General features: G+C 41.3%; 1 long non-coding RNA gene across 1 annotated transcript; it reads left to right on the forward strand.

The window, feature by feature from the left end:
* The first annotated feature begins 1,846 nt into the window (after positions 1-1,846).
* On the forward strand, positions 1,847-11,967 carry LOC123653064. The gene is made up of 3 exons (XR_006742699.1): positions 1,847-2,143; positions 3,861-3,863; positions 11,953-11,967. It is a non-coding gene; the product is annotated as an uncharacterized LOC123653064 (long non-coding RNA).
* The last annotated feature ends 12,844 nt before the right edge of the window (positions 11,968-24,811 follow it).

A 24,811-nucleotide genomic window follows, 5' to 3' on the forward strand; every position in this document is an offset into this window, starting at 1 on the left:
ATAAGCTGCCACCAAAGTCTTCCCTTTGAATTGCGCACACAACTTGAATTTCAAAAAACATGATTTCACAATAGGGGGGCAGAATGTGCTCTGTTATTGAAACACTTCTTATAACATTTGTCATGTTTGTGTTATATTTTAAGATGTTTAAAAATTTAAACTGAGTAGCTTAATTAGAGTAGAACGGAAATATTCGTAATGCTCTTCATACACCGTGGCATAAGATGTAAAGTTTGTAATCTTTTGTGATTTCTGTGCATTTTAATATTCTTTTATAATTATGAACATTTTAATAAAATTATTGTTAAAACAGTACTGTGGTCTACTCATTTAATTGTCTTAATGTTTTTTTTAAAAAAGAGCAGATATACCTGCTGCATACTAATTATCACTCAGATAACAAATGTGCACTTTTATTTAGATTACTTACAGACTCCGTGCACGAATTTGTGCATGGGTGGGGTCCAGCCAGCCTGCTTCAATGGGAGTCAATTAGGGCTAGGCTGGGCTGGACCAGCCCGAGGGGCAGGCTGCGGGAGGTCGGCTCGCCAGTTCCACCCCCTGATAATGGAGGTGCCAATCGGGGGTGGGGCCAGGGCCAGCTCAGGGGAGGGGCCACAGGAATTTGCAGGGGGCCGATCAGTCCCTATCAGGCCAGTTGGCCACTGCAGTGTATGTCATAGGGACTGGTCATTCCAGTTCCAGTTATCATGTCATTCCGGTCGCTTGGCTTTTATATGTAGAGATATCTAAAAAAAAATTTCATAGTCTGCACTTTGAAGCATGGTTTTTCTGGAATAAGTTGTGGGTGGAGATTCAGGCAGAGCTACTGCATACAGTTGTTGGGCTGGAACCCTGCACAGGGCACCAAGCCTGGAGACCAAGTGGGAGCTGCAAACCAGCCCACCTCTCGCCTCGCCAGGTGGGCCAGTGTCCCACTGCACCTGCGGGAGAGGGAAGTGCTTGCTCTAAATGCAGACCGACAGCTTCTGATCACCAACCCTGATGGTAGGGGCAATGTCGCCCATGGAGGGCAAGTGTCCCTGAGTCTCAATAGGTTCTGTTTGAATGTAAAATGTCCCTGGGTGCAGAAAGGGGAAATTATGGAGGATATAGGACATAAAAGTTAATCTCATTATAAAAATCAATATGTTTTGTTTTGTTTTGTTTTAATCCTGCACTTCCTGTTTCTATTTTTGCTTCTGAACAATATAAAATCTAGATTTTAACTCATTTCACCCTTTGATTTTTTTTTTTTTTTGACCAGCTTAATTTTCATTAGGCTTCCAATCAAACTAATATAGGACATAACTGAACAAACAGGAAGAAGTTTTTTCTGATTCCTAAATAACACCTTAGGGACTGGACTAATAATGCTTGAAAGGAAAAATAACATTATAAGTCCAGGAGAAGGCAACTACCGTGTTACCCCGAAAATAAGACATCCTCCGAAAATAAGACCTAGTGCATGGAAAGATAAGACATCCCCTGAAAATAAGACCTAGCGCAACTTTGGGAGAAAAAATTAATATAAGACACTGTCTTATTTTCGGGGAAACAGGGTAGAAGTTCATTTCTTAAGCACAGTACCCCCTTTTCATTTTGGTGGGGGGAATGATGAGATCTAAAATACAGTAGTTCCCCCTTATCCACAGTTTTACTTTCCAACTTTTTTTTCCCCCCTGTTAACAGGTCTGAAAATATTAAATGGAAAATGCCCCAAATAAAGAATTTGTAAGACTTAAATTGTGTGCCATTGTGAGTAATGTGATGAAATATTACCCTACCTGATGATCAATTTCTTTATCCAGCACATCCACTCTGTGTATGCCACCTGCCCATTAGTCACAAAGCAGATGGACTGGCGAGGTGTCACAGGGCTTGTGTTCAAGGGACCCTTATTTTACTCAATAATGGCCCCAAAGCCCAATAGTAGTGGTGCTGATAATTCAGATATGCCAAACCTTACAGTGCTTTTTTTTTTTTTTTTAACATGTTAAGTGCCAAGCCTGTTTTTTCTTCCTTTCTGTTAGCCCGCAATATCCGATTTCACCAATATGCTGGTTGCACCAGTGACTGATGAGGTCCGCATGGAAAGTATAGTGTCAGTCACCGGTGACTGACATGGCGTTTAACGTGTTAAGTGGAAGGTGAAAGGCCACAATATGGGAAGAAAAAGTCATATGCCGAGGTTGCTAAGATCTGTGGTAAGAACACCATGAAGTTGTGGAAAGGAAAAAGAAATCCATGCTTGTTTGCTGAGAGAGAAAGAGACCATATTCACATAATATTGATTACACTATTTATATATATATATAAAAGCCTAAGTGACTGTTACAACCGTTCAACCACTTGGCTGGTTGCCATGATATGCACTAACCACCAGGGGGTAGACACTCAACACAGGAACTGCCCCCTGGTGGTCAGTGCGCTCCCACAGTAGGAGCGCTGCTCAGCCAAAAGCCAGGCTCATAGCTGGCAAGCACAGCTGTAGCAGAGAGGCTCCACAACAGCACTACTGAGTGATGGTGGCAGCAGCTGCAGCAGGGCTGGAATAAGCAGGAGCCGTGCAGCTCTGGCCCCAGTTCAGGCCCCCTCCCCCCACCCTCACCCCCCCAGCTGCTTCATTCACTGCTACATCTCTTGGGGGATGTTGGACTGCTGATTTTGGCTTGATATCACCAGAGGGATCCCAGATTGCGAGATGACACAGGCCAGGCTGAGGAACCCCACCTGTGCATGAATCCATGCACAAATCTGTGCATTGGGCCTCTAGTATTGTTATAATTGTTCTATTTGATTATTTGTTATTGTTGTTCATCTCTTGCTGTGCCTGATTCATAAATTAAACCTTACCATATATATGTATGTATAGGAAAAAAATATATAGGATATATATAGGGTTTGGTACTAAAATCATAGTATGTGTGTATAGAATTCAGTACTAATTGAAGGTTTCAAGTACTCGGTGGGGGTCTTGGCATCTATCCCCTGAGGAAAAGGGGGGACTACTGTAATTGGTCTTTATTTGCCCTCCCCACCCCCCGTTCCATGTTTGATGTTTATTTACACATTATCTCACTGCTAACATTATTTTTTTTATAGATAAGTTTTAAGTAGCTTTTTAAAAAATGATTATAAAAGGAGTACATGATTACAAAAGAAATGCAGCATGTTAGAAAAACAACAGCCCCAAGCTGTACAGAAGGCTGTGCAGGAAACCAGAGTCCTGCCCTCACCCTAGCCCACTCCATGCCCAGAGGCCCCAGGAGTGTGCATTGGGGGCATCAAGTACCCCAGTTTCCCGACCAGCTGTGGCCAAGAGGCCACAAGCAAGGAGAACGCAAACTTCTTTCTCCTGCTCCTCTCGTTAGCGGACACCTTCACGAAGCCTCGTGGCCCACGTCCTCCTTGTCACCCTTCGTTACTGGGAGACTGAATGTGCAGGAGGGCGATGGCCGGGCCATGCATAACAATACCGCCCACCACCTGTAACCACCAGCCCAGGAAATCAGCCTCGTATCTGCAATAATCAGACCAGGAAGCCAGCCAGACTGACGGGAAGTCAGCCTGTTATATCTGTAGTGACAGTCCACGAAACCAAACAACTCCTGAAACAATCAGCCCCAAATGGCCAGGGCTTGCCTAATACTAACAGCTTTTCTCACTTTTATCCCAGTTTTCACTGAGGAGCAACCAGGGAAAGCCAACTATGTACCCTTAAACAATTACATAGGACACTCCGCGTCTAGTTAGCCCACCCACAGCTTCCCGTGTCAACACCCTCCTACCAGGACACACCTAAAACCTTCCCCTGTTACCCTTATAAAGCCTTCCTGTTTCTATTTCTACCTCTTAAGTCTGTCGAAATGCAATAGATGGTGGCTGACTCCCATTGCTATAGGGAGGTCAGAATAAATAGCCTTTGGTTCTCATTCGGTTGGTCTCCGTTTATTTCACATTACTGTCTGATAAAGGTGAAGGGGGTTGCTGTGCTGGGTGGGTAGGACACTGAGAATCTTACTTTGGCTGACTCCTGCCCCTGAGTCATTTTGAGGTTGAAGAGGAGGGAGGACTGGTAACTACAGCAGAAGAATCTTCTGGAAGTGTAGATTGGACCACCAGGCTTGAAACTACGAACATAAGTCTTGCCTTCAATAGGCAATGGAGAATCTATGAAGACGTCAGAAGGGAAAACTGGCAGCAAGAATCTCATCTTTGTTCCTGGTGAAGACTCATGGCCCTTCTGCCTACACTTACTCCTCTGAGGTGTTCAGAAGGTTCCTGGGCACCTGCAGAGCCAAGGGGGAGTGTGACACCAGTTTCCAGAAGGGAAGCTGCTTGGCAACATTCCAGAGGCAAGGGAAAGCCATTCTGGAGCCTTCACATCCCAAGAGAAATCAAAGAATAATTGGAGGGAAAGCGATCCGAGGATAACCACCTGTGGCCGTGACTATTTCACTTCATTTGGGGAGATGTTTTCCTTTGCTTCTGAAGCAGGTGATTTCGCAAATGTTCTTTAAAAGACCAGCATTTCCGTTTCCTATCAGAAAACAAAGTAGATGGCCCTTTAGACCTTTGCCTTGTTTCCTTAAACTGTTTAGCACATGGGATCTTTTGCAAATGCCGAAATGATTTTTATTTTATTTTTGTCTTTTAACTTATTGGAAGGGACCCCCAAGATTCCGGGGAAGGGGTGGATGGGATCCTTGGAATGAAGAGACCCTTCATTTCTGATTCACTCATCTGGCACTTTGCCATGACCACACCTTGTTCTTGCAGTTAAGAACCAACCCACATGAGAACTCTAATGTAAGTAGCATTCAGGATCATAATCACATTAATGGTTACAAAATACCCTACCACCACCTTCTCTCTCCAGTGTCCCTTGTGGTGACTCAGAGTGATTAGACTCTGAGGAAACCACGGAGAAGTTTGCTGCTCTGGGATCCAGGATGAGCTGCCAGAGTCGATGGCACTGAAATTCAAGGGCTGGCCTTGCCACTAGACCTCTCCTCTACTTTGTTTCTGAATAGACACATCAAATTTTACCTTCAACCATTGTGGGTCTTTTGGAGCAAGCACTGTCCACTAACCCAGGGCTGTAGCTTCAAAATCAAGAATTGTAGATCAACCCTTTCTTAAAGGCTGGCTAGAACAGGAAGGTGGGAGGCAGCTCAAGGAGTCCAGGGAAACAGGCAATCAGGAAAAAACACAAATCTCTCAAGAGATTCAGCAAGTAGTGGGAGGTTCCAAGTCCCTGCTTTCTGCTATGAACTGTAACTACCTGTTTACATTTGGGTTGTACCCCAAAATTCTTAAAAGCAAATATATGTACGGAGCAGTTGCCAGGAAGTTGACTCGATTGCCTTTTTCATTGGTGGAGGTGGTGGGTCAGATACAACCCCAGGAGCCTCACTAGGGCCCAGAGAGAACCATCGTGTCACTGCTCCCCCTTCAGTAATAATGAGACAGGTAATCTGTTTGGAACAGTTTGCTGCTCTGTTGACTGATGAGTTTGCCAACCACTGGTTTGGGGGAATTCCTTTGCAAGGATAAATCACTTCGTTACCTTCCTTGTTGTAATTTGGAGATTGCACTGAAAGCCCTGAATAAAACTTTTCCCAGATTACATTCTTTTGCATCACCCAGTCACTGTGAACTGTGCAATCCCAAACCTCGAGGGTGGCACTCCACATTGCAAAGGGGATGGGTCTCTTTTTGTTTCCTAGCTCTCTCCCTGGCTTTTGCTGGGCTCCAACCTTTTGCAGTCATCAACCCTGATAATACCACAGTATCGTTTTCCAAACCTTGTCCTGTTTAACATTCCAATTCATTCATGGCTCCTAAATTCTTAATATTTGTTCCTCTGCATTCTACCAGCTGCCACACCTAAAGGTAAGAAGGACAGCACTGCCCGGCCAGTGTGGCTTAGAGGTTGAGCACTGACCTATGAACCAGGAGGTCAGAGATCGAAGCCCAGTCAGGGCCCATGCCCAGGTTTGGGGCTCAATCCCCAGTGGGGGGCATAAATGAGACAGCTAATGAATGATTTTCTGTCATTAATTTTTTTAACCTCTTCCTCTCTGAAATCAATAAAACATTTACAAATAATAAAGAGAGAAAGAGAGAAGAAAGGAGGGAGGGAGTGAGGAAGGAAGGAAGGAAGGAAGGAAGGAAGGAAGGAAGGAAGGAAGGAAGGAAGGAAGGAAGGAAGGAAGGAAGGATGGAAAGAAGGAAGGAAGGAAGGAAGGAAGGAAGGAAGGAAGGAAGGAAGGAAGGAAGGAAGGAAGGAGGAATAGCATACCAGCATCCTCCTCACAAACCACTGCTTGGTGCTGTAGCCCACAATGCAGCCTGTATGACTATTCTGTGACAAACATCTCTTTTCTTCAGCCCTCCATTTTCTTAGGAACTCTCTGGCCAGTGGCACCAACTCAGGAATTCAAATCTTTATATTCTGTGAACCATGGCCTGAGGCAAATGTACTTCCCACCCCTCCCCACCATCCTGCATATTGTAAGTGAAGAGAAACAGGAACAGAAACTTTGCCTGGGTACAGAATGGGGATTTTAATCTATTTATCTAAGTATCCCAAGAATATAGTTGGCCTTGCCAACAGTGTATAGTGTTTTAATTAGAGTCAAAGAGTACGTGTAGAATATAGCAGAAAATCTCTAGGGGGAAAATGAGGGCAATATTTGGGTGGAAGACAATGCTGATGATTATTTTACTGGAGTTTGGAGTAGAGGAAATCAAATAAGATTTAGAAAAGAGGATCGTGGTTTAAGTCCTAGGTTCGCCACTGATGGGCCTCATAACCTTTAGCAAGCTGAGACAATGAATATACCAACAGACAATGTCCAGACCATATATAAAAATAGAACTCTGACCCACGACCTACAGCAATCTGCCCAGGAAACCGACCCTTCACAATAACCAGACCGGGAAGCTAGCCTGCTGTAAGTCACACTTGTAGGAAGTCATATTCCTATCTCTGGTGACAGTGTAGGAAAGCAAACAATAAGCCCTGAAACAATCAGCTCCAAATGGCCGGGACTTGATTAACAATGGATTTAATGTCCCTAATTTTTGTCCCTGCTTCCAACTTAGGACCAACCAGAGAAAACCAAATATGCATCCCTAAACTGTCATATAGGACTCCCCACTTCTAGTTAGTCCCCGTCCCGCTTCCCCTTGCCAACACCCTCCCATCAGGGTCAACATGAAGCCTTTCCTGTTCACTGTAAAGCTTCCTCACTCCTGTGCCTGCCTTTAAGTATCTGCCAAAATGCACGTGATGATGGCTGCGTCTTTTGCTACATCCAGCCCAGAATAAACAGCCTCTGCTTGTTCTCACTTGGGTGATCTTTGCTTATTTCCACAAAGTTATTAACGTCTCTAAGCTCTAGTGTTCTAATCCATAAAGTGGGGCTAAATAGTTTCCACCACTCAATGTCATTTTGAGGTCTTTAATGTCTCACAGGGGATTCAGCATGCCACAAAGTATGAGAAACCACAGGGTAAACACAAGGTGTCCTTTGGAGGTGAGTGTTTATTAGGGAAGAAACAGCCAAATTAAAATACATATATATTATGGAATTGCATGTAGAATGTTAAGTGAATTTTTAATATAAAATAATTGATATTTACAGAGCCTTTCATCCCACAATATCAGAGCACACACTCTTCTCCAGTGCTCGTGGGACATTCTCAAGGATAGACCATATGTTGGGTCACAACACTAGCCTCAACAAATTCAAGAAGATTGAAATTATACCAAGCATAGTCTGTGACCACAGTGCCTTGAACTTAGAAATCAACATCATAAAGGAAGTAAAGGAGCCCACAAATATGTGGAGATTAAATAACATACTACTAAAAATGACTGGGTCAAAGAAGAAATAAAAGATGAGACCAAAAGATATATAGAAACAAATGAGAATGACAGTACAACATATCAAAACTTTAGGGATGCAATAGCAGTAATAAGAGGGAAATCTTCATTATTACAGGCCTATTTCAAAAAATAAGGGAAACCTGCAATAAACAACATTACATCTTAAAAACTAGAAAAAGGAGAATAAAAGTAACCCAAAGTCAGCAGGAGAAAGGAAATAATAAAAATTATAGCATTGAATGAAGTGGAAAATAAAAAGACTATAAAAAATGAATACAACAAAGATCTGGTTCTTTGAACAGATTAATAAACTTGACAAACTCCTGGTAAGACTCGCTAAGAAAAAAAGAGAAATACTAAAATAAATAAATAAATAAAAATAAAAAATAAAAATCAGAAATGAAAGAGAAGTTACCATTGACATCACAGATATACAAAGAATCATGCTAGAATAATATGAAAGACTATATGCCACCAAATTCAATAACTTAAAAGAAGTGAATAAGTACCTAGAAATATATACTTTACATAGACTAAATCAGGAAGAACTGGGAAAACTATAATAAATAGACTAATCAGCAGTGAGAAAATTGAAACCACTATCAAAATGAAAGTCCAGGACCAAACGAGATGGCTTCACCAGTGAATTCTACTAGACATTCAAAGAAGATTTGAAACCTTTCTCTCTTAAAAAAAAAAAAAAAAAAAAAAAAGGAAAGCAGCAAAGTAACCATGATATCAAAATCTGACAAGGATAATACAAAAATAGAAAACTATAGAGCAATTATCTCTGATAAATACAGATGCAATAATTCTAAACAAAATACTAGCACATGGAATACAATAGGACATCAAAAAATAATATATTGCAATCAAGTGGTGTTAATTCCAGGGGCACAAGGATGGTTCAACATTCACAAATCAATTAATATAATACACCACATTAACAAAAGAGAGGATAAAAAATCATATGATCTTATCACTAGATGCAGAAAAAGCATTTGATAGATACAACATCAATTTATGATTAAAACACTCAATAAAATAGGTATAGAAGTATCTCAACATAATAAAGGCCATATGTGACAAACCCTCAGCCAATATCACACTCAGCCAATATTGAGTATGATATTGCTTTTTCTCTAAAATCAAGAACAAGACCAGATGTTCATTCTCACTGTTCTTATTTAACACTAGAGGCCCGGTGTAAGAAATTTGTGCACGGGGAGATGGTACTCTCAGCCCAGTCTGCACCCTCTCCAATCTGGGACCCTTTGGGGGATGTCCGACTGCCAGTTTAGGGGATCGGGCCTAAACTGGCAGTCAGACATCCCTCTCACAATCTGGGACCACTGGCTCCTAACTGCTTACCTGCCTGCCTGCCTGATTGCCCCTAACTGCCCCCCCCACACCAGCCTGATTGCCCTTAACTGCCCCCCAATCCCAGCCTGGTTACCCCTCAACTGCCCCCTGCCAGCCTGATCACCTCCAACTGCCCCCCCCCACCAGCCTGGTCACCCCCAACTGCCCCCCACCAGCCTGGTCACCCCCAACTGCTCTTCATCCCCACCCCACCCCCACTCCCCACCGCTGGTCACCCCATGCAGCATGCTGTTCAGTCATTTGATCATCCTTCACTAACCCTCCTGCCTTGTCGCCCCATACAGCTTGCTGTTTGGTCATTACTGTTACTGTGACAGTTTCCTGCACCATTTGCATATTCCTCTATTGTTAGTAGATAGTTCTAGATGTTCTAGTCAGAGCAATCAGATGAGAGGCACCCAATAAAAGGCACCCAAATTGGGAAGATAGAAGTAAATAAAAATATCAGTATTTGCAGAGGATATGATGCTGTACATAAAAAATCCTGAAGACTCCATACCAAAAACAACAAAAAACTATTAGAAATGATAAACAAATATAGTATAGTTATAGGATACAAAATCAATGTACAAAAATCTACTGCTTTCCTATATACTAACAACAAAATTTTGGAAAAAGAAATTTTTAAAATTTCTTTTGCAATTTCAACCAAAAGAATGAAATGCCTAGGAATAAATTTAACAAAGAATGAGAAAGAACAATATACTGAAAATTTCAAAGCATTATTAAAAGAGATTGAAAAAGACACACCAAAATGGAAATATATTCCATGTTCATGGATTGGAAGAATCAACATAGTTAAAATGGCCATATTACACGAAGCAATACACAGAGTCAATACAATCCCCATCAAAATCTCAATGTCATTTTTTAAAGAAATAGAATAAAAAATCATCAGATTTATATGGAATTTCAAAAGACCCTGCACAGCTAAAGCAATATTAAGGGGGGGAAAAGAATGAAGCTAGAGGTATCACACTACCTGACTTCAAATTACACTACAGAGCTATGATAATCAAAACAGCATAGTATTGGCACATAAACACACATACTGGTCAATGGAACAGAATTGAGAGTTCAGACAAAAAAACAAATATACATGGGCAGAAAATTTTTGACAAAAGAGCCTTAAATGCACAATGGAGAAAAGAAAGCCTCTTCGACAAATGGTGCTGAGAAAATTGAAAAGACACTTGCAAAAAAATGAAACTAGATTATATTTTGCCCACATGTACAAAAAAATAATTCAAATGGATCAAAGACCTAAATATAAGATATGAAACAATAAATTACATAGGAGAAAACTCATGGATCTTGGTTGCAGAGGACATTTTATGAATTTAACCCCAAAGGCAAGGGAAGGCAAAAATAAATTAATCAGACTATATCAAACTAAAAAGCTTCTGCATAGCAAAAGACACCAACAAAACAAAAAGGCAGCCAATAAATATCAACAGTACAAAGATGCTATTTGCAAACAACAGCTCTGACACAGGTTTAATATCCAAAAATATATAAGAAACTCATAAAACTCAACACCAAACAATCTAATTTAAAAATGGGCCAAGGACCTAAACAGATACTTCTCCAAAGTGGACATACAGATGGCCAAGACACATATGAGAAAATGTTCAGAAACACACAATGATATTCAGAGTCACCAATCAACAGAGAGATGAAAATTAAAAGACTAATGAGGTATCCCCTCACACCTGTAAGAATGGCTACCATCAACAAATCAACAAATGACAAAATGGCGAGGATGTGGAGAAAAGGGAACCCTAGTACACTGCTGGTGGGAATGCAGACTTGTGCAACTATTATGGAAAACAGTATGGAGTTTCCTAAAAAATTAAATGTGGAATGCCATTTGACCCAGTGATCCCACAACTCAGAATGTATCCTAAGAATCCCAAATCACCAATCAGAAAAAAAACATATGCACCTCTATGTTCATGGCAGTAATTGCAATAGCTAAGATCTAGAAATAGCCCAAGTGCCCATCAGCAGATGAGTAGATAAAAGCAGTGACACATATACACAATGAAATATATGCAGCTTTAACAAAGAAGGAACTCTTACCCTTTGAGACAGCATGGAGAGAACTGGAAAGTATTATGCTAAGCCAGTGGTCAGCAAACCCATTAGTCAACAGAGCTAAATATCAACAGTACAATGATTAAAATTTCTTTTGAGAGCCAAATTTTTTAAACTTCTTCTAACATATCACTTCTTCAAAATATACTCACCCAGGCCATGGTATTTTGTGGAAGAGCCACACTAAATGGGCCAAAGAGCCGCATGTGGCTCACAAGCCGCAGTTTGCTGACCACTGTGCTAAGCAAAATAAGCCAGTCAGAGAAAGAGAAGTATCACATATCTCCCTCACTTGTGGAATCTAATGCACAAAATAAACTGATGAAGGAAATAGACATAGAAGCATGGAGCATACTGTAGAATCTCAGAGGGAAGGCAAGGATGGGGTTGGGTGTAGAGAGATTAACCAAAGAACTTATATGCATATATTCATAATTCATAGACTTAGACAATAGTGTGGTTAAGGCCTGGCAACATCTATAATACTTTCAACAATAAAGATAAAATTTTTAAAAATGGGCAGAGGACCTGAACAAATACCTCTCCCAAGAAAGCATACAAACAGCCAACAGTTATAGGAAAAGATGTTTAACTTCACTAGCTATTAGGGAATTGCAAATTAAAACTACAATGAGATACCACTTCACACCTGTTAGAATGGCTATTATCAGCCATATGGAAAACAGTCGGACAATTCCTAAAAAAAAATTAAAGAGTTACCATATGACTCAGCAATCCCTCCCCTGTGAATCTAGCCAAAACAAAACAAAACAAACAAAAAAACACCTTGAAAACATGTATTCACAAAAACAAATGCACCCCTAGGCTCATCCCAGCACTATTCACAGTGACCATGGAAACAACTGAAGTGTTCTTCAATAGATGATTGGATAAAGAAGATGTGGTGCATATCTATAATAATAAAAGCATAATATGCTAATTAGGCTGGACTTCTTTCTGGACAACCTTTTGGATGAAGCTGGGGCTGCAAAGGAAGCCTGAGTCCCAGGTACCAGAGGGAAGCTGGTGCCAGCAGCCAGGAGAAGAAAGGCCTACTCTTACATGAATTTCTATTCAATGAATACTACTCAGCCGTAAGAAAAGATGAAATACTGCCATTTATGAAAATATGAATGGACCTTGAGAATTTTACGCTAGGTGACATAAGTCAGCCAAAGAAACTAAGAACCACAATGACTTCACTCGTGTGTGATATAAAACTGAAATTTTATAAACGTTTAAAAAGTAAAGTAACAATATAAAATTGAATGCTATGGTGAGCTGCTTCATCTGGACCCCTACTTTTACAACCTGAGTGGAAAATTCCAAGACATATTGAGATATATTGAAAACACTTTGTCAGCGATGGAATTCTAGAATAGCTGTTGTCAAAGTGTGATCTAGGTTCTGAGGGTCTGAGGCCCTTACAGGATATCCACAAAGGCAAAAGTATTTTCATAATAATAACATGAAGACATTGTTTGCCTTTTTCACTTACTTTCCCTTACAAGTATACAGTGAAGTTTGCAGAAGCTACATAACATTGAAATGGGCCACAGATTGTACACAGAAGCAGTTGTCAGCATCCAGCTGTTTTCTATTAAGCCAGGCATTTAAACACACACACACACACACACACACACACACACACACACACACAGCAAACGAAAAAACAATGTACTCTTCTAAAATTTTGAAAAGGACAGTTTTTTTCTTCTTTAAAACATTTTGTTTCACTTGCAATAGATTTACTGTTGTTATTTTAAATTAACAAGTAAAAATTTAGTATCTCATTTTTAGTTTCTATTAAACTAAATGTTAATAGATATTATTCGCACAAATGCAAGTGATTTTAGAGTTCTCAGTACTTTAAGAGTATAAAGGGAGGGCTGCTAACCAGAAAAACTAGGAGAACCACTGCTTCATAATAATAAATACTTTAACAAGAGCCAACTATGGCATTCGCATTTGATTTAGACAATGAAACTTCAAGTGTGAAGATATCAGAAAAGACCAATATATCCTTTCCACTCTCCATGCACATGAGATCCGTCCTCTGGTTCATGTCAGCGACCTCTGTGGAAGCTCAGGCTCCAACACAAGGGGGCTGTGTTGGCGCTTCTGCCCAGACAAGCCTGTCATCCTGCCCCATTTCCCAGCTGTCTTCCTGGGCTGCCTAGTTTGATGAGCTCTGCTGCAGTTTACTCTGTGTTTCCTGCCATACTTGGCACACATTTGTGTATATATTTTGGATTCCAGGCTCTGTTTTGCTTGGAAACCTTTGGGCTCCCAGGGAGGAAATGTAACCAGCAATATTAGTTGGCTAGCATGCAAAAACAGTGGTCAGAACTACAAATGCAGGTATCACTTAAAAGCCCAGAGCAAAAATATGGCTGAACATGGATCATGCAAGTCAGAGGCAGGAAGCAACTTCATTAAAGATATTTCTTTCAAACAAGGAAGGTAGTGTATTTATTATATCCATGGCAGAGAGCAGATGTGCAATAAATACTTGTTAGATGAATGAATGAATATTGTTAGGGGATTTAGAAAGCATGCCCAGGAAAGTAGAATAGATTAGAAATGACAGCTGATTGTTCCAGATTCCAAATCATGATGAAAGAAGCTAGAAGTATTGGTTTGGTACAATACTGAGTAATCAGAAGTCCTGATAGTGAGCTGTGAGGAAGTGTGGCATGTTTCTTTGCTGGCCACAAATCACCAGCCAACCACTAAAGTGAGTCTCAGTCCAATATTCAGCTACAGTAGCCTTCTGAGGTGGGTTGAGAACAATGATTTTGCTACATGACATTCAGAGGACAATGTAAAAGACCAACAAAATGGATCTGGGACTGTGAAGTTCTCAATCCCCACTTCCAAATGCTTCACTGAACAAACCCCTGGATGTATCTACGTGTGGTTCTCATGACTGATTCCTACTTCGTCTCTCCTATTGAGTCAGACCCACCTGGGAGGGAATCCAAGCAAGACTAACATGGCTTTGGAATCCTACTACTCCTCATCCATAGGAGAATGGTAAACAGGAGCTTGAGCACATGAGCATTTGAATTTGGGCCTTTAAACAAACACTCAAAGGTAAATGCTGGCTCTCATTTTCATTCAGCCTCGCAGCAAACAATAGGCACCAGGATATGCAATATATAATTTGCCTGCCACATTTCACATAGGTTTGTCTGTGAAATTAGACTTTTGAAAGAACCAACTTTTGACTATGTTGACTCATTCTATTGTATCTTTATTTTCTATTCAATATATCTATTTTATTCTTTTTTATTTTCTTCAGGTTTATTCTGTATTCTTCTCTAATTTTTTAAGTTAAATTCATTCAACAACTATTTGTGTGGCTATAGTGTAACAGGCTTTGTTTAACATATTGGAGATGGTGTTGCTTGGCTCATTAATTTTCTAATATTGTCATTTAAGACCATTCCTTTCCCTCCAAATCCCATTTCAGCTATAATCCAGAGTTTTTATAGGCAGAGTCCTTTGTTGTGGTAGTGGGTGATTAAATTCCAAGTACTTTAAATTTTTATCTCTTTTGTTTTGTTTTTTAATTGAAATGCCTTTACACCACTTTCATTCTTAAAGTTTAATTCCTTTTTTGCCTAAGATATATGGTTGTGAGATTTGAAATTTGCAACAGCTTCTTTATATGATCAAGTCTGACCTTCACTGAATGATAGCAAGAAAAGTCTCTGTAAGACTATAATACTTTTTTTTTTTTTACATTTATTGAAACCTAATTTTTTAACTGGCATGAAACCTGTTTTTATAAAATATCGTTTGTGTGCTCAAGAATTTACTTCTCAAATGATGTCAGCAAGATGGTGGAATTGGAAGCTCGGGACTCTGGTTCCCCGAAGAAATGCCAAGTAAACAAGCACAGGTGAACACAATGGACTCAGAGTGGCTCTGGCTGGTTAAGGACTTGCAGCACCAAGTGAACGTCAAATCAAGAAAAAGCCACACACGAAATGGCAGGAAATTTGGGGGTGCTTTTACTCCACCTTGTTTCCCCACTTCTCTGGTGTGGTATATGGCAGGGTCGCAAAGAGGCACCCAATTTCAGGTTCCCTCCCACTGGATGGAAGGAAAAGGAAAATATGTTTGCAACACTCTAGTTGTCGGCAAACTCATTAGTCAACAGAGCCAAATATCAACAATACAATGATTGAAATTTCTTTGGAGAGCCAATTTTTTTTTAAAACTTAAACTTCTTCTAATGCCACTTCTTCAAAATAGACTCGCCCAAGCCATGGTATTTTGTGGAAGAGCCACACTCAAGGGGCCAAAGAGCCTCATGTGGCTCACGAGCCGCAGTTTGCCGACCACAAATCTAGCCTATCTGATGGCTGCCAGGGGACTAGTTTCTGTCTCACCTGACCCAGTGCTCTGGTGTGAATGGCAGCATAGTGTGGACCTTACGTGGAAAGCCATGGGTGACAGTGGTAGGTACCTGGGCATGTGAACAACCACAAGGGACTGCAGACCATGAACCCCTGGGGGCAAGAGAGGGCAGGCAAAAGTACACAATAGAGCACCGAGGCCCTGAGAAGCAGCAGGAACGAGACTCGGGGAAATTGAGATATTTAAAAGCAGCTGTGGGCACAGGCTATTAGGATAACCCTCCGCACTGGCTGGTTAGAGGCTATCTTCCCGTCCCGGGGCTAGTCAGCAAAGCCTGAAAGCAGTGGCTGCTTTTTGATAGTTGTTTTAATGCTCAATTTTCAGTAAAAGATCATAAGGCATACAGAGAAATAGGGAGGTGACATCGCCAACATGGTGACAGAGGAGAGCCCAACCTCCCTTCATCCCTGCAACAAAGATCAGCAGTTAGGCAGCTATCCATGGACAACACCGGCTCCGGGAGAGCTCTGCTGTCCATTAGGAAACTTCAGCAGCACTGCAGAACACATAGCCTGCGATAACTGCACAGAGACAGAAAGAATACAGCTTTGTTTGCCTGCATCGTCTCATCCCCCAAGCCGGCACAGCTCAGTGCAAAAGGGAACTACACAGCTAGAAAGTTTCCCTCGCTGGGGAAGAGTGGGGGGAGTGACCAGCTTTTGCAGCCTCTTAAGTCACCGCATGAAGGACCTACCTACTGTAGTAGCAACCCAGACTGACAAGGCTGGGACAGAGAGAGAGCCAGGAACCAGGAGGAAAAGCAGGGGCTCCCTGTAACAGCCACACCACAGCAACCTCGGCTCACAGTGACCTGCTCCACGGATAAACCCAACGGCTTTCTCTGAGGACAGAACCAAGAGCCAGCACAGCTCTGAGGGCCCCTGCAGATCTCCCAGCTTTCACCCAACATGGATTTACATTCATTGATGCCAACCAACCGCATCCCTCCCCCTCTCTGCTTCTTACCCACCAGTCCCCACCAGCCGGAGCCCGGGAACAGCACTGGCAGCCAGTCCAGGCCTCTGTGGCCCTTGAGTACCAGACACCAGCGTGGACCACCTGGCTGACCCCCCACTGCCATGAACACACTGTGCACTTGCAAGCTGCCTGCCTGGTGCACATCGCTAGGCTCCACTGCTGTGAACACGCCTAGGGGAGAGACACACGGAAAGCCAGGGGAGAGACACACGGACAGCCAGGGTCACGCAGCTGCAATAAGCCTGTCATTGGCCCTGACCCTTGCTGCCTTCTCTGGCTGTCACCACAGGGTGTGTGTCTGCAACCTGCCCCCGACACCACACAGACACCTGCAGCTGGTCCCCACAGCCAAGCACATGCATGCCACTGGTTCCAGCCAGCCACCACCGCTTCCTGCCCTGGTTCCCAGCAAACTGAGCATAAAGGCACCGCTGAGGACACCAACAGCCCTTGCAGCCATGCAGACAGCACACAATGCTCACCCAACATGACACAGGTGCTCATGCTACGGACCCAGCAGCTTGAGCCAAACAGACGTTAGGCCCCAGCTTAATGCCTGAGTAGTAACATAAAAATACAAAACACACTGCTAAGTATATATTTGGGTTCAGAATTCTAATACTACCATACTGTGGATGTTAACCACTTAACTCTAGTATAAAACAAGAGAACTGAAAATAACTATAGCCACAGTAATTTGTTAATAGAAACTTAATAAAGAAAGGTAAATTGTGATACCAAATCATAAAAGAAGGGGTAGTAAAAGGAAGATATGTATATGCGATTACAGTTGTTAATGTGAAATGAACTGTTAAATCAATAAGATGCTTTATGCAAGCCATGTAGTAAAAGCTACAGTAGCTTCAAAAGAGACTTTCTAAAAGGGAATCAAATCATCAATTCAAAAAGGAAGGCAGCAAGAGAGGAAGAAAAGAATACAAACTACAAAACAACCAGAAAACAATTAGTAAGATGGGATTAGCAAGTCCTTACCCATCAATAATGACTCTGTATATACATGGATTGAACTCTTCAATAAAAAAACAGAGGCTGGCTGGATTAAAAAACAAAACAACAACAACAAACACACACACATACACACACACACACACACACACACACACACAACAACAACTCAAGACCCAAATGCATGCTGCCTATAAGATATTCACTTCAGATTTTTAAAATTGAATTTATTGGGATGACATTGGTTAATGAAACCATACAGGTTTCAAGTGTACTTTATAACACATCATCTGCACACCGCATCCAGCGCTCACCAGCCAGTCAAGGCTCTTTCCACTATTTATCCCCCGACCCCCTTTCCCTCTGGCAACCATACTGTTGTCTGTATTTGGTTTGTTTATTTTTATTTTCCCCAATTCTCACCCTAAGATCTTCTTTCCATTGATTTTAGGGAAAGAGAAAGGGAGGACAGGAGGGAGGGAGAGAGGCAGGGAGAGAGAGAGAGCTATTGGTTGCCTCCCCACAGGCCCAGGGTTCAGGGAATCAAACCTGCAACACAGATACCTGTCCTTGACCAGGAATCAAACCCACAACCCTTCTGTGCATAAGCCAATGCTCTAACCACACTGGCCAAGGCTGTATCTGTTTGTTCGTTTGTTTGAATCCCTTCATTTTTTTCACCCAGGCCCCAGGCTCCCTGCCACTTCAGTTTTAAAGACACACATAGGCTAAAAGTAAAGGGATGAAAAAAGATATTTCATACAAGTGGAAACCTAAAGAGAGCATGGTTATATAACTATACTTATATCAGACAAAATAGACTTTAAGCAAAAAAACAAACAAAAAAAAAACAGTAACAAGAGACAAAAAAGGTCATTATAACACAATTAAGGGGACAATTCATAAAAAAGTTATAACAATTGTAATATATATATACAATATATATATGGATACAACCTTGGAACACCTAAATATATTAAACAAATACTGACAGATCTGAAGGGAGAAATAGACAATACAAAAATAGTAGAAGACTTCAACAGCCCACTTTTAATAATAGATCATCCAGACAGAAAATCAAGAAACATTGGACTTGAACCATACTTTAGATAGAATAGAACAGACAAAACAAAACATTCCATCCAATAACAGCAGGAATATATATATATGCTTCTCAAGGGCATATAAACCATTATCAGTAATATCACATGGTGGGTCACAAAAAAGTCACATTTAAGAAGACTGAAGTCCTATCAAGCATCTTTTCCCACCAAATGGGATGAAGCTAACAATAAAAAACGAGAGGAATTATTTTCCTGGAAAATTCAATATGTGGAAATAAAACATACCCATGAACAACCAAGAAATACAAAAGAAAATACAAAATTATTTTGAAACAGACAAAAATGGAAACACAACATACCAAAATCTATTGCATGGTACAAAGCAGGTCTAAGAGGGAAGTTTATAGCAATAAATACCTACATTAAGAAAAAAACAAAGTAACCTAACTTTACATCTTAAGAAACTAGAAACAGAAGAACTAAGCATTCATTTAGCACAGGGGCTCATAAGTTGAAAAGACATAAATATCAGGGAGTTAGCAGTGCTGAAGCAGGGAGGCTTCTTCAGCACCGCTAACTCAGGTTACTCTGACCCTGTCTATTTATCAAGTACATTTACCCAGGTTACCTCCAGAGTTTTATATGGACTACACCCTTAGAGCACTCTGGTTTGTCTCATAATCTCATCAGGAAAGAAAACAACTCAGGGAGAACTGAAATCATTGGCATCAAAACCACATGCCTGTCCATCCCTCAGCCAGGAGGAAAACTCAGGACTGAAAGGTTTTGCACCCTGTCCCCTTTCTCCCTCCTCTGCCCCACAGCTCTCCTGCACCATCACTGGGGAAATAGTTCACCGAGTCACATGAGGTGTTGAAGAATTTCCCAGGGAAGAGAATGTTCTGGATGGAGGGCATTTGTGAACTCCCTCCAGTTTTGAATGGTTTAGTAAAATCCTCTCTAACAGAAGGAAGTAGGTGCTGTGCATCTGTAAGACAGTAGGTCAACACAGTTTTGTTTTGTTTTCTAATTGGTAAAACTAATGTACTTTTAGGAAAACTAAAGGAAAGAAAATCAAAGTGAAAATTTCCTTAAACAGGCTTTAACAAACTATGGCCCCTGGGTAGCCACTGGCTTTTATAACTAAAGTTTTATAAAAAACCACCACAGTCACTTATTTATGTTACTATCTATGGCTCCTTCATATGCAATGGCAGAGTAGAGTGGTGACAGAAACCATGTGACTGGAAAGCCTATAAGAAGTACTTCTCAGAAACGAGTTTGCTGACCCTGTCTAAACTCTGTTTCAGTCTTCTTGTCTAATTATGACCCAATGTGACCAAAGATAATAGGGGATGTTTTCCTCACTCTTTTGCTGGAGACATTCCAGCCTTTATTTTCTTCCTTGCCTCCACTCTATTGTTATACTACTCACTATACCAGTATCTCTAGCTCTGGTTTTCTCATTTCTAGAAGAGAATATATGTAGTGTTATTGTGAGAATTAAGGAGACAGGATAAAGCACTTCCTGTAGCCTTTGGCACATTGTAAATATTCAGTAAACGGTGGCTATGATTAAAATCAATCCATTCATCTAGCACATGCTGATTGAGTTAGTTATGCATAGAATTTTGTCCTCTTCACAAATTCATACGTTGAATCAGTAATCCCTGGTACCTGGGAACATAACCTAATTTGGAGAGAGGCTCTTCACAGAGGTAACCAAGTTAAAGTGAGCTCATTAGGGTGAAATTCAAATACAAAAACTTACAAAACTAAAGAGGAATGAAGATGACCACCTACAAGCTGAGGAGAGAGGTCTGAACATCCTCTTCCTTCCCAGCCCTCAGAAGGTACCAGCCCTGCCAACATCTTGATTTCGGACTCCAGAAATATAACACTGCTGGTTAAGTGCTACTGACTGAATATGCCCCCACCTCCCAGTTCAAATGTTGAAACCCTAGTCCAGCGTGATGGTGTTTGGAGACGGGCCTTTAGGAGGTGTTTCAGTCATAAGAATAGAGCTTTTATGAAGGGATTAGTGATCTCACAAAAAGGGATTCAGGAGGGTTTGCTTCCTCTTTCTCTCTGTCTTATGAGGACACAGCAAAAAGGTGACCATCTGCAAACCAGGAAGAGGGTTCTCAATAGGAACTGAACTGAGATCTTGGACTTCTCAGCCTCCAAAACAGTGACAATAGATTTCTATTTAGCCATCTAGTCTATGGTATTTTTGTTACAGCATCATGAACTGACTAAGACATTAAGCTGCCCAGTCTGTGATATGTTGTTGCAGCACTCATAGCAAAATGATACAGATTTCTAGAAGAAAACAAAATTCAGCTATGATGAGCAACTAACTAGGAGGTGCTACTTTGGATTAGTAACTCATCTCTCTAAGATTACATTCATGCTATGGCCTGACTAGTTAGTTACAAGGAGCAAACCATATGAAAATCTAAGGAAAATTCATTACTAGAAGAAATGATAAGTGCAAAGGCCTTGGAGCAGAAATAAGTTTGCTTTTACAGTTCTTACCTCTTCTGCCGTTTTCTTACCTTGAACATGGATGGTGCAGATGTGATGATGTTGAACATGGATAGTATAGATGTGATGCCTGTAGCTGTAAGAACCATCTTGGGACCATGAAGCAACAGGGATAAGGTCACACTCCAACATGCTAAGGATGGCAGAGAAAAAGGACAGAGAAATGGACACTTCATGGAATCATTTAAAAAATTGCACCAAATACCACCAATTGCTACTCAAATTTCTTGTTCTGTGGGAAAAATTAATCCCGTTTTGTCTAAGGCACTATTAGTTTTTCCATTGCTTGGTGCCAAAAAGACTCTTAACAGACATAACATTGTACAATGTGGTAAGAATTACTAGACTTTGAAGGGTTTTAATCTGAGGGATGTCAAAATCTGATTTAAGTTTTTAAGAGAACTTTCTGTAAAATTAAAAATTGTAGAAAATGTGGTCATAGAATTCAGGAATAGATCTTTTAAGGATTTGTATGTAGGTCATGATAAGTTCAATCTTTTTCTAAATTATGAGAAAGCGACTATAGGACATGTCAAATCTGATTTGGTTGCAGAGTTAGGAATCAGTTCAAATGCAAATGCAGGAAGTAGCCAAAAAAACACATGGGAGTGGATTGACGAGGTAATATCAATAAAGATAGGGGGAAGAATGTTCTACCTACTGCTAGGAAAGAACCTGTGAGACAGCTGTTATAGTCATCGAGGTGGAGGATAATGGTAGTTGGCACCTGATAGATTTGGGAAATACTTGGGGTTGAATGTAGGATGAATAGAGAGAAAGTCAGGAATGAATATATTTACTTATTATTTATTTATTTATTTATTTATTTATTTATTTATTTATTTTTCTTGAGCTACTAGGTAGGTAGAGATATTGTTTAGAAAAGGTCTGTATAAAATTAAGAGATCTCTTTTCACCATGTTAAGCTTCAAATCTTTTTTTAATGTTTTTATTTATTTCACAGAAGAAGGGAGAGGGAGGAGAGACAAAAATGTCAATGATGAGAGAGGATCACTGATATGCTTCCTCCTGCACACCCACTTCTGGGACTAAGCCTGCAATCCAGGCATGTGCCCTGACGGGGAATCAAATGGTGACCTCCTGGTTCATAGGTCAACACTCAACCACTGAGCCACGCGGGCCAGGCATAAGCTTCAGATCTTAGTAAGACTTCCACGTCAGACTCTCAAGTAAGCATTGAGTATACAAATGTGGAGTTCAGGGGTGCCTTTAAACCTAGATACATAGTGGCTCCATCTGCATGCATGTTTAAAATTGGATATGATCCCCTACAGAGAGAAAAGGTGATCATTCCAAACCAGGCTCTGGCACCTGTCAACCATTTAAACACTGAACAGGGAAGGAGGAGGAAGTGGTGGAGACTCAGAAGATACTGCCCTAAGAAAGGAGGAAAACTGGAACACTGTGTTATTGCAGAAGGCAAGAGAAGGTGTTTCAGATTGGAGGCAGGGTGGGAGGGAGGACTGCTCATTTCAAATGCTGATAGGTCAAGAAAGGTCAGAAGGAAGACACATTTGGGTTTGGCATGATGATAACGCTGAAGACAATTTCAGTGGGTTGATGGGGTCAGAATCCCATAGGCTCTGTAGAAATCATTAGCCATAGAAAAATAAAAAAATAAAAATAAAAAGAAGAGACAGAAACCATGATGGCAGAGCTGAGAGAAACACCTGTACTTCCTTGGAGGGCTCCATTTCTTCCACTTGCCTTTTCTTTTTCTTTTCACTGTTTTTCCCTTTGTGCTACATGGCCCTCGGCCCGAGTGCCCAAAGCCCTGTGCTCAGTAAGCCCAGGTGTGGTCTAGGGCACTCCCCTTCCTTTGGCTGCATTTCTATCCCCAACCGGCACTGGAAGCTACCGTACTTGCTCACAGTCAAAGACAACGTTCTAAATTCTCTGACTCCATTGTATGGCAAATCATCAGCCGAGTAGCACCTTCATTTCTTTCTTTCACTTAATTTACCTAGTTTCTCAAAAGCAGCTGAGGACGAGTTGTGTTTGTGTCGGTTTATTTTAATGTATAATGAGCGATTCAAATGATTGCACATCACACATTCAAATCTTGTTGAATGTGTAATCACTTAAATGAACACAGGTGCCGCACGCCCGTGTGCGCCTGGCAGAACCACCCTCTGTGCTTCGCGTGGAAAGAAGATGATGTACTTGGCGGTACAAAGCTTGTCTCTTAATTTCTTTTTAATTTCATTCTTCCTCAACTGTGTTGCTTTCCATCCAGTAAAAAAACAAAAAAACGCTGAACCCTGGGTGCTATCATAAGGAGATAGTTGGCCAGCAGCAAACCTAAAACCGTTCTCAAACACACATGAAATAGCACACTTGCAAGTGTGGAGTGTATTTTTAACTTTGGGGATGAAAATTATAAATCCGTGCTCTTTAAAATTCACATTTTCAGGAAGATCTGAAACCCTGGAAACGAGGAAAGAAATTAAATGATCCTCCCTAATGGTGCGCCTGTGAGGTAGGGATAATGGCACTGTAGCTTCTTTCATGTCACTCCTGACAGTTTAGTATCAATCCTCCCAGGCACGCTAACCTAACCAGCCTGGCATGTTTCCCTGTAGCACTGACTGGTATGGCATTATGAATACAACCATGTTATTTCAGAATTAATGTATCTTTTATTTTTCACACAGGGATCTACAACCTACAGTAAAAGGAAAGCATTTGCGGTTTCTCTGAACAGGCTCCTGAGCTGTTGAATATACACACACATCACCAAGGCCCAGTTGAAGCTTAGATGTAGGACACAATTGATTCTCCCTACCTATTCCCAGCACCATGGGGGAGTCAGAGCCCCTATGCACTTCCACAGCTAAGCACCACCAGAGAAATTCTTCACTCCGATTTACTTGTTACACCTGAGCACACATTAAGAACCAGCCGAGAAACCAGGGCTTCTCAAAATGAATATGTGGACTGCTTTCCTTCGACTCGCCGCCAGGGCTTAAGAAAAAGTGCTGGTTCCTGGCCGCCACCCACTCATTCTGGGTCTGTGAAGGGAGCCTTGGCATCTGCGTTTTTAATAAGTCCTCGAATATGTAGGCACCACTGAATTCCAATATTTTATGTGAGCCGTCTTTAACAGATGATATCACTTGCCTGTCATTAAGACCCTTCTAGAGTGTGCGTTTGTAGCTATCATCTCGGGTCTGATTATGTCACAATTGGGTTGTGTGCCCCACCACACCCTCTTCTTTAGCAACACTGCTCTTCTAGAGTCTGCAAAAGGAAGTCATGAGCTAGTGTTCATGGTGCCTCACCCCCATGAACACTGATGGGCTGGCCATTAGCCCATGGGGATCAAAATGAGAGCCTCTCTCAAGAATTGAAACTGAGATTATGACACTATAGCAAGGATAGTCGTCACTGGAACTGGAGAATTGTATAGGCCAGTGGTCCTCAATGT

This window comes from Pipistrellus kuhlii, unplaced genomic scaffold (genome assembly GCF_014108245.1).
Source record: "Pipistrellus kuhlii isolate mPipKuh1 unplaced genomic scaffold, mPipKuh1.p scaffold_m20_p_3, whole genome shotgun sequence".
Lineage (NCBI taxonomy): Eukaryota > Metazoa > Chordata > Mammalia > Chiroptera > Vespertilionidae > Pipistrellus > Pipistrellus kuhlii.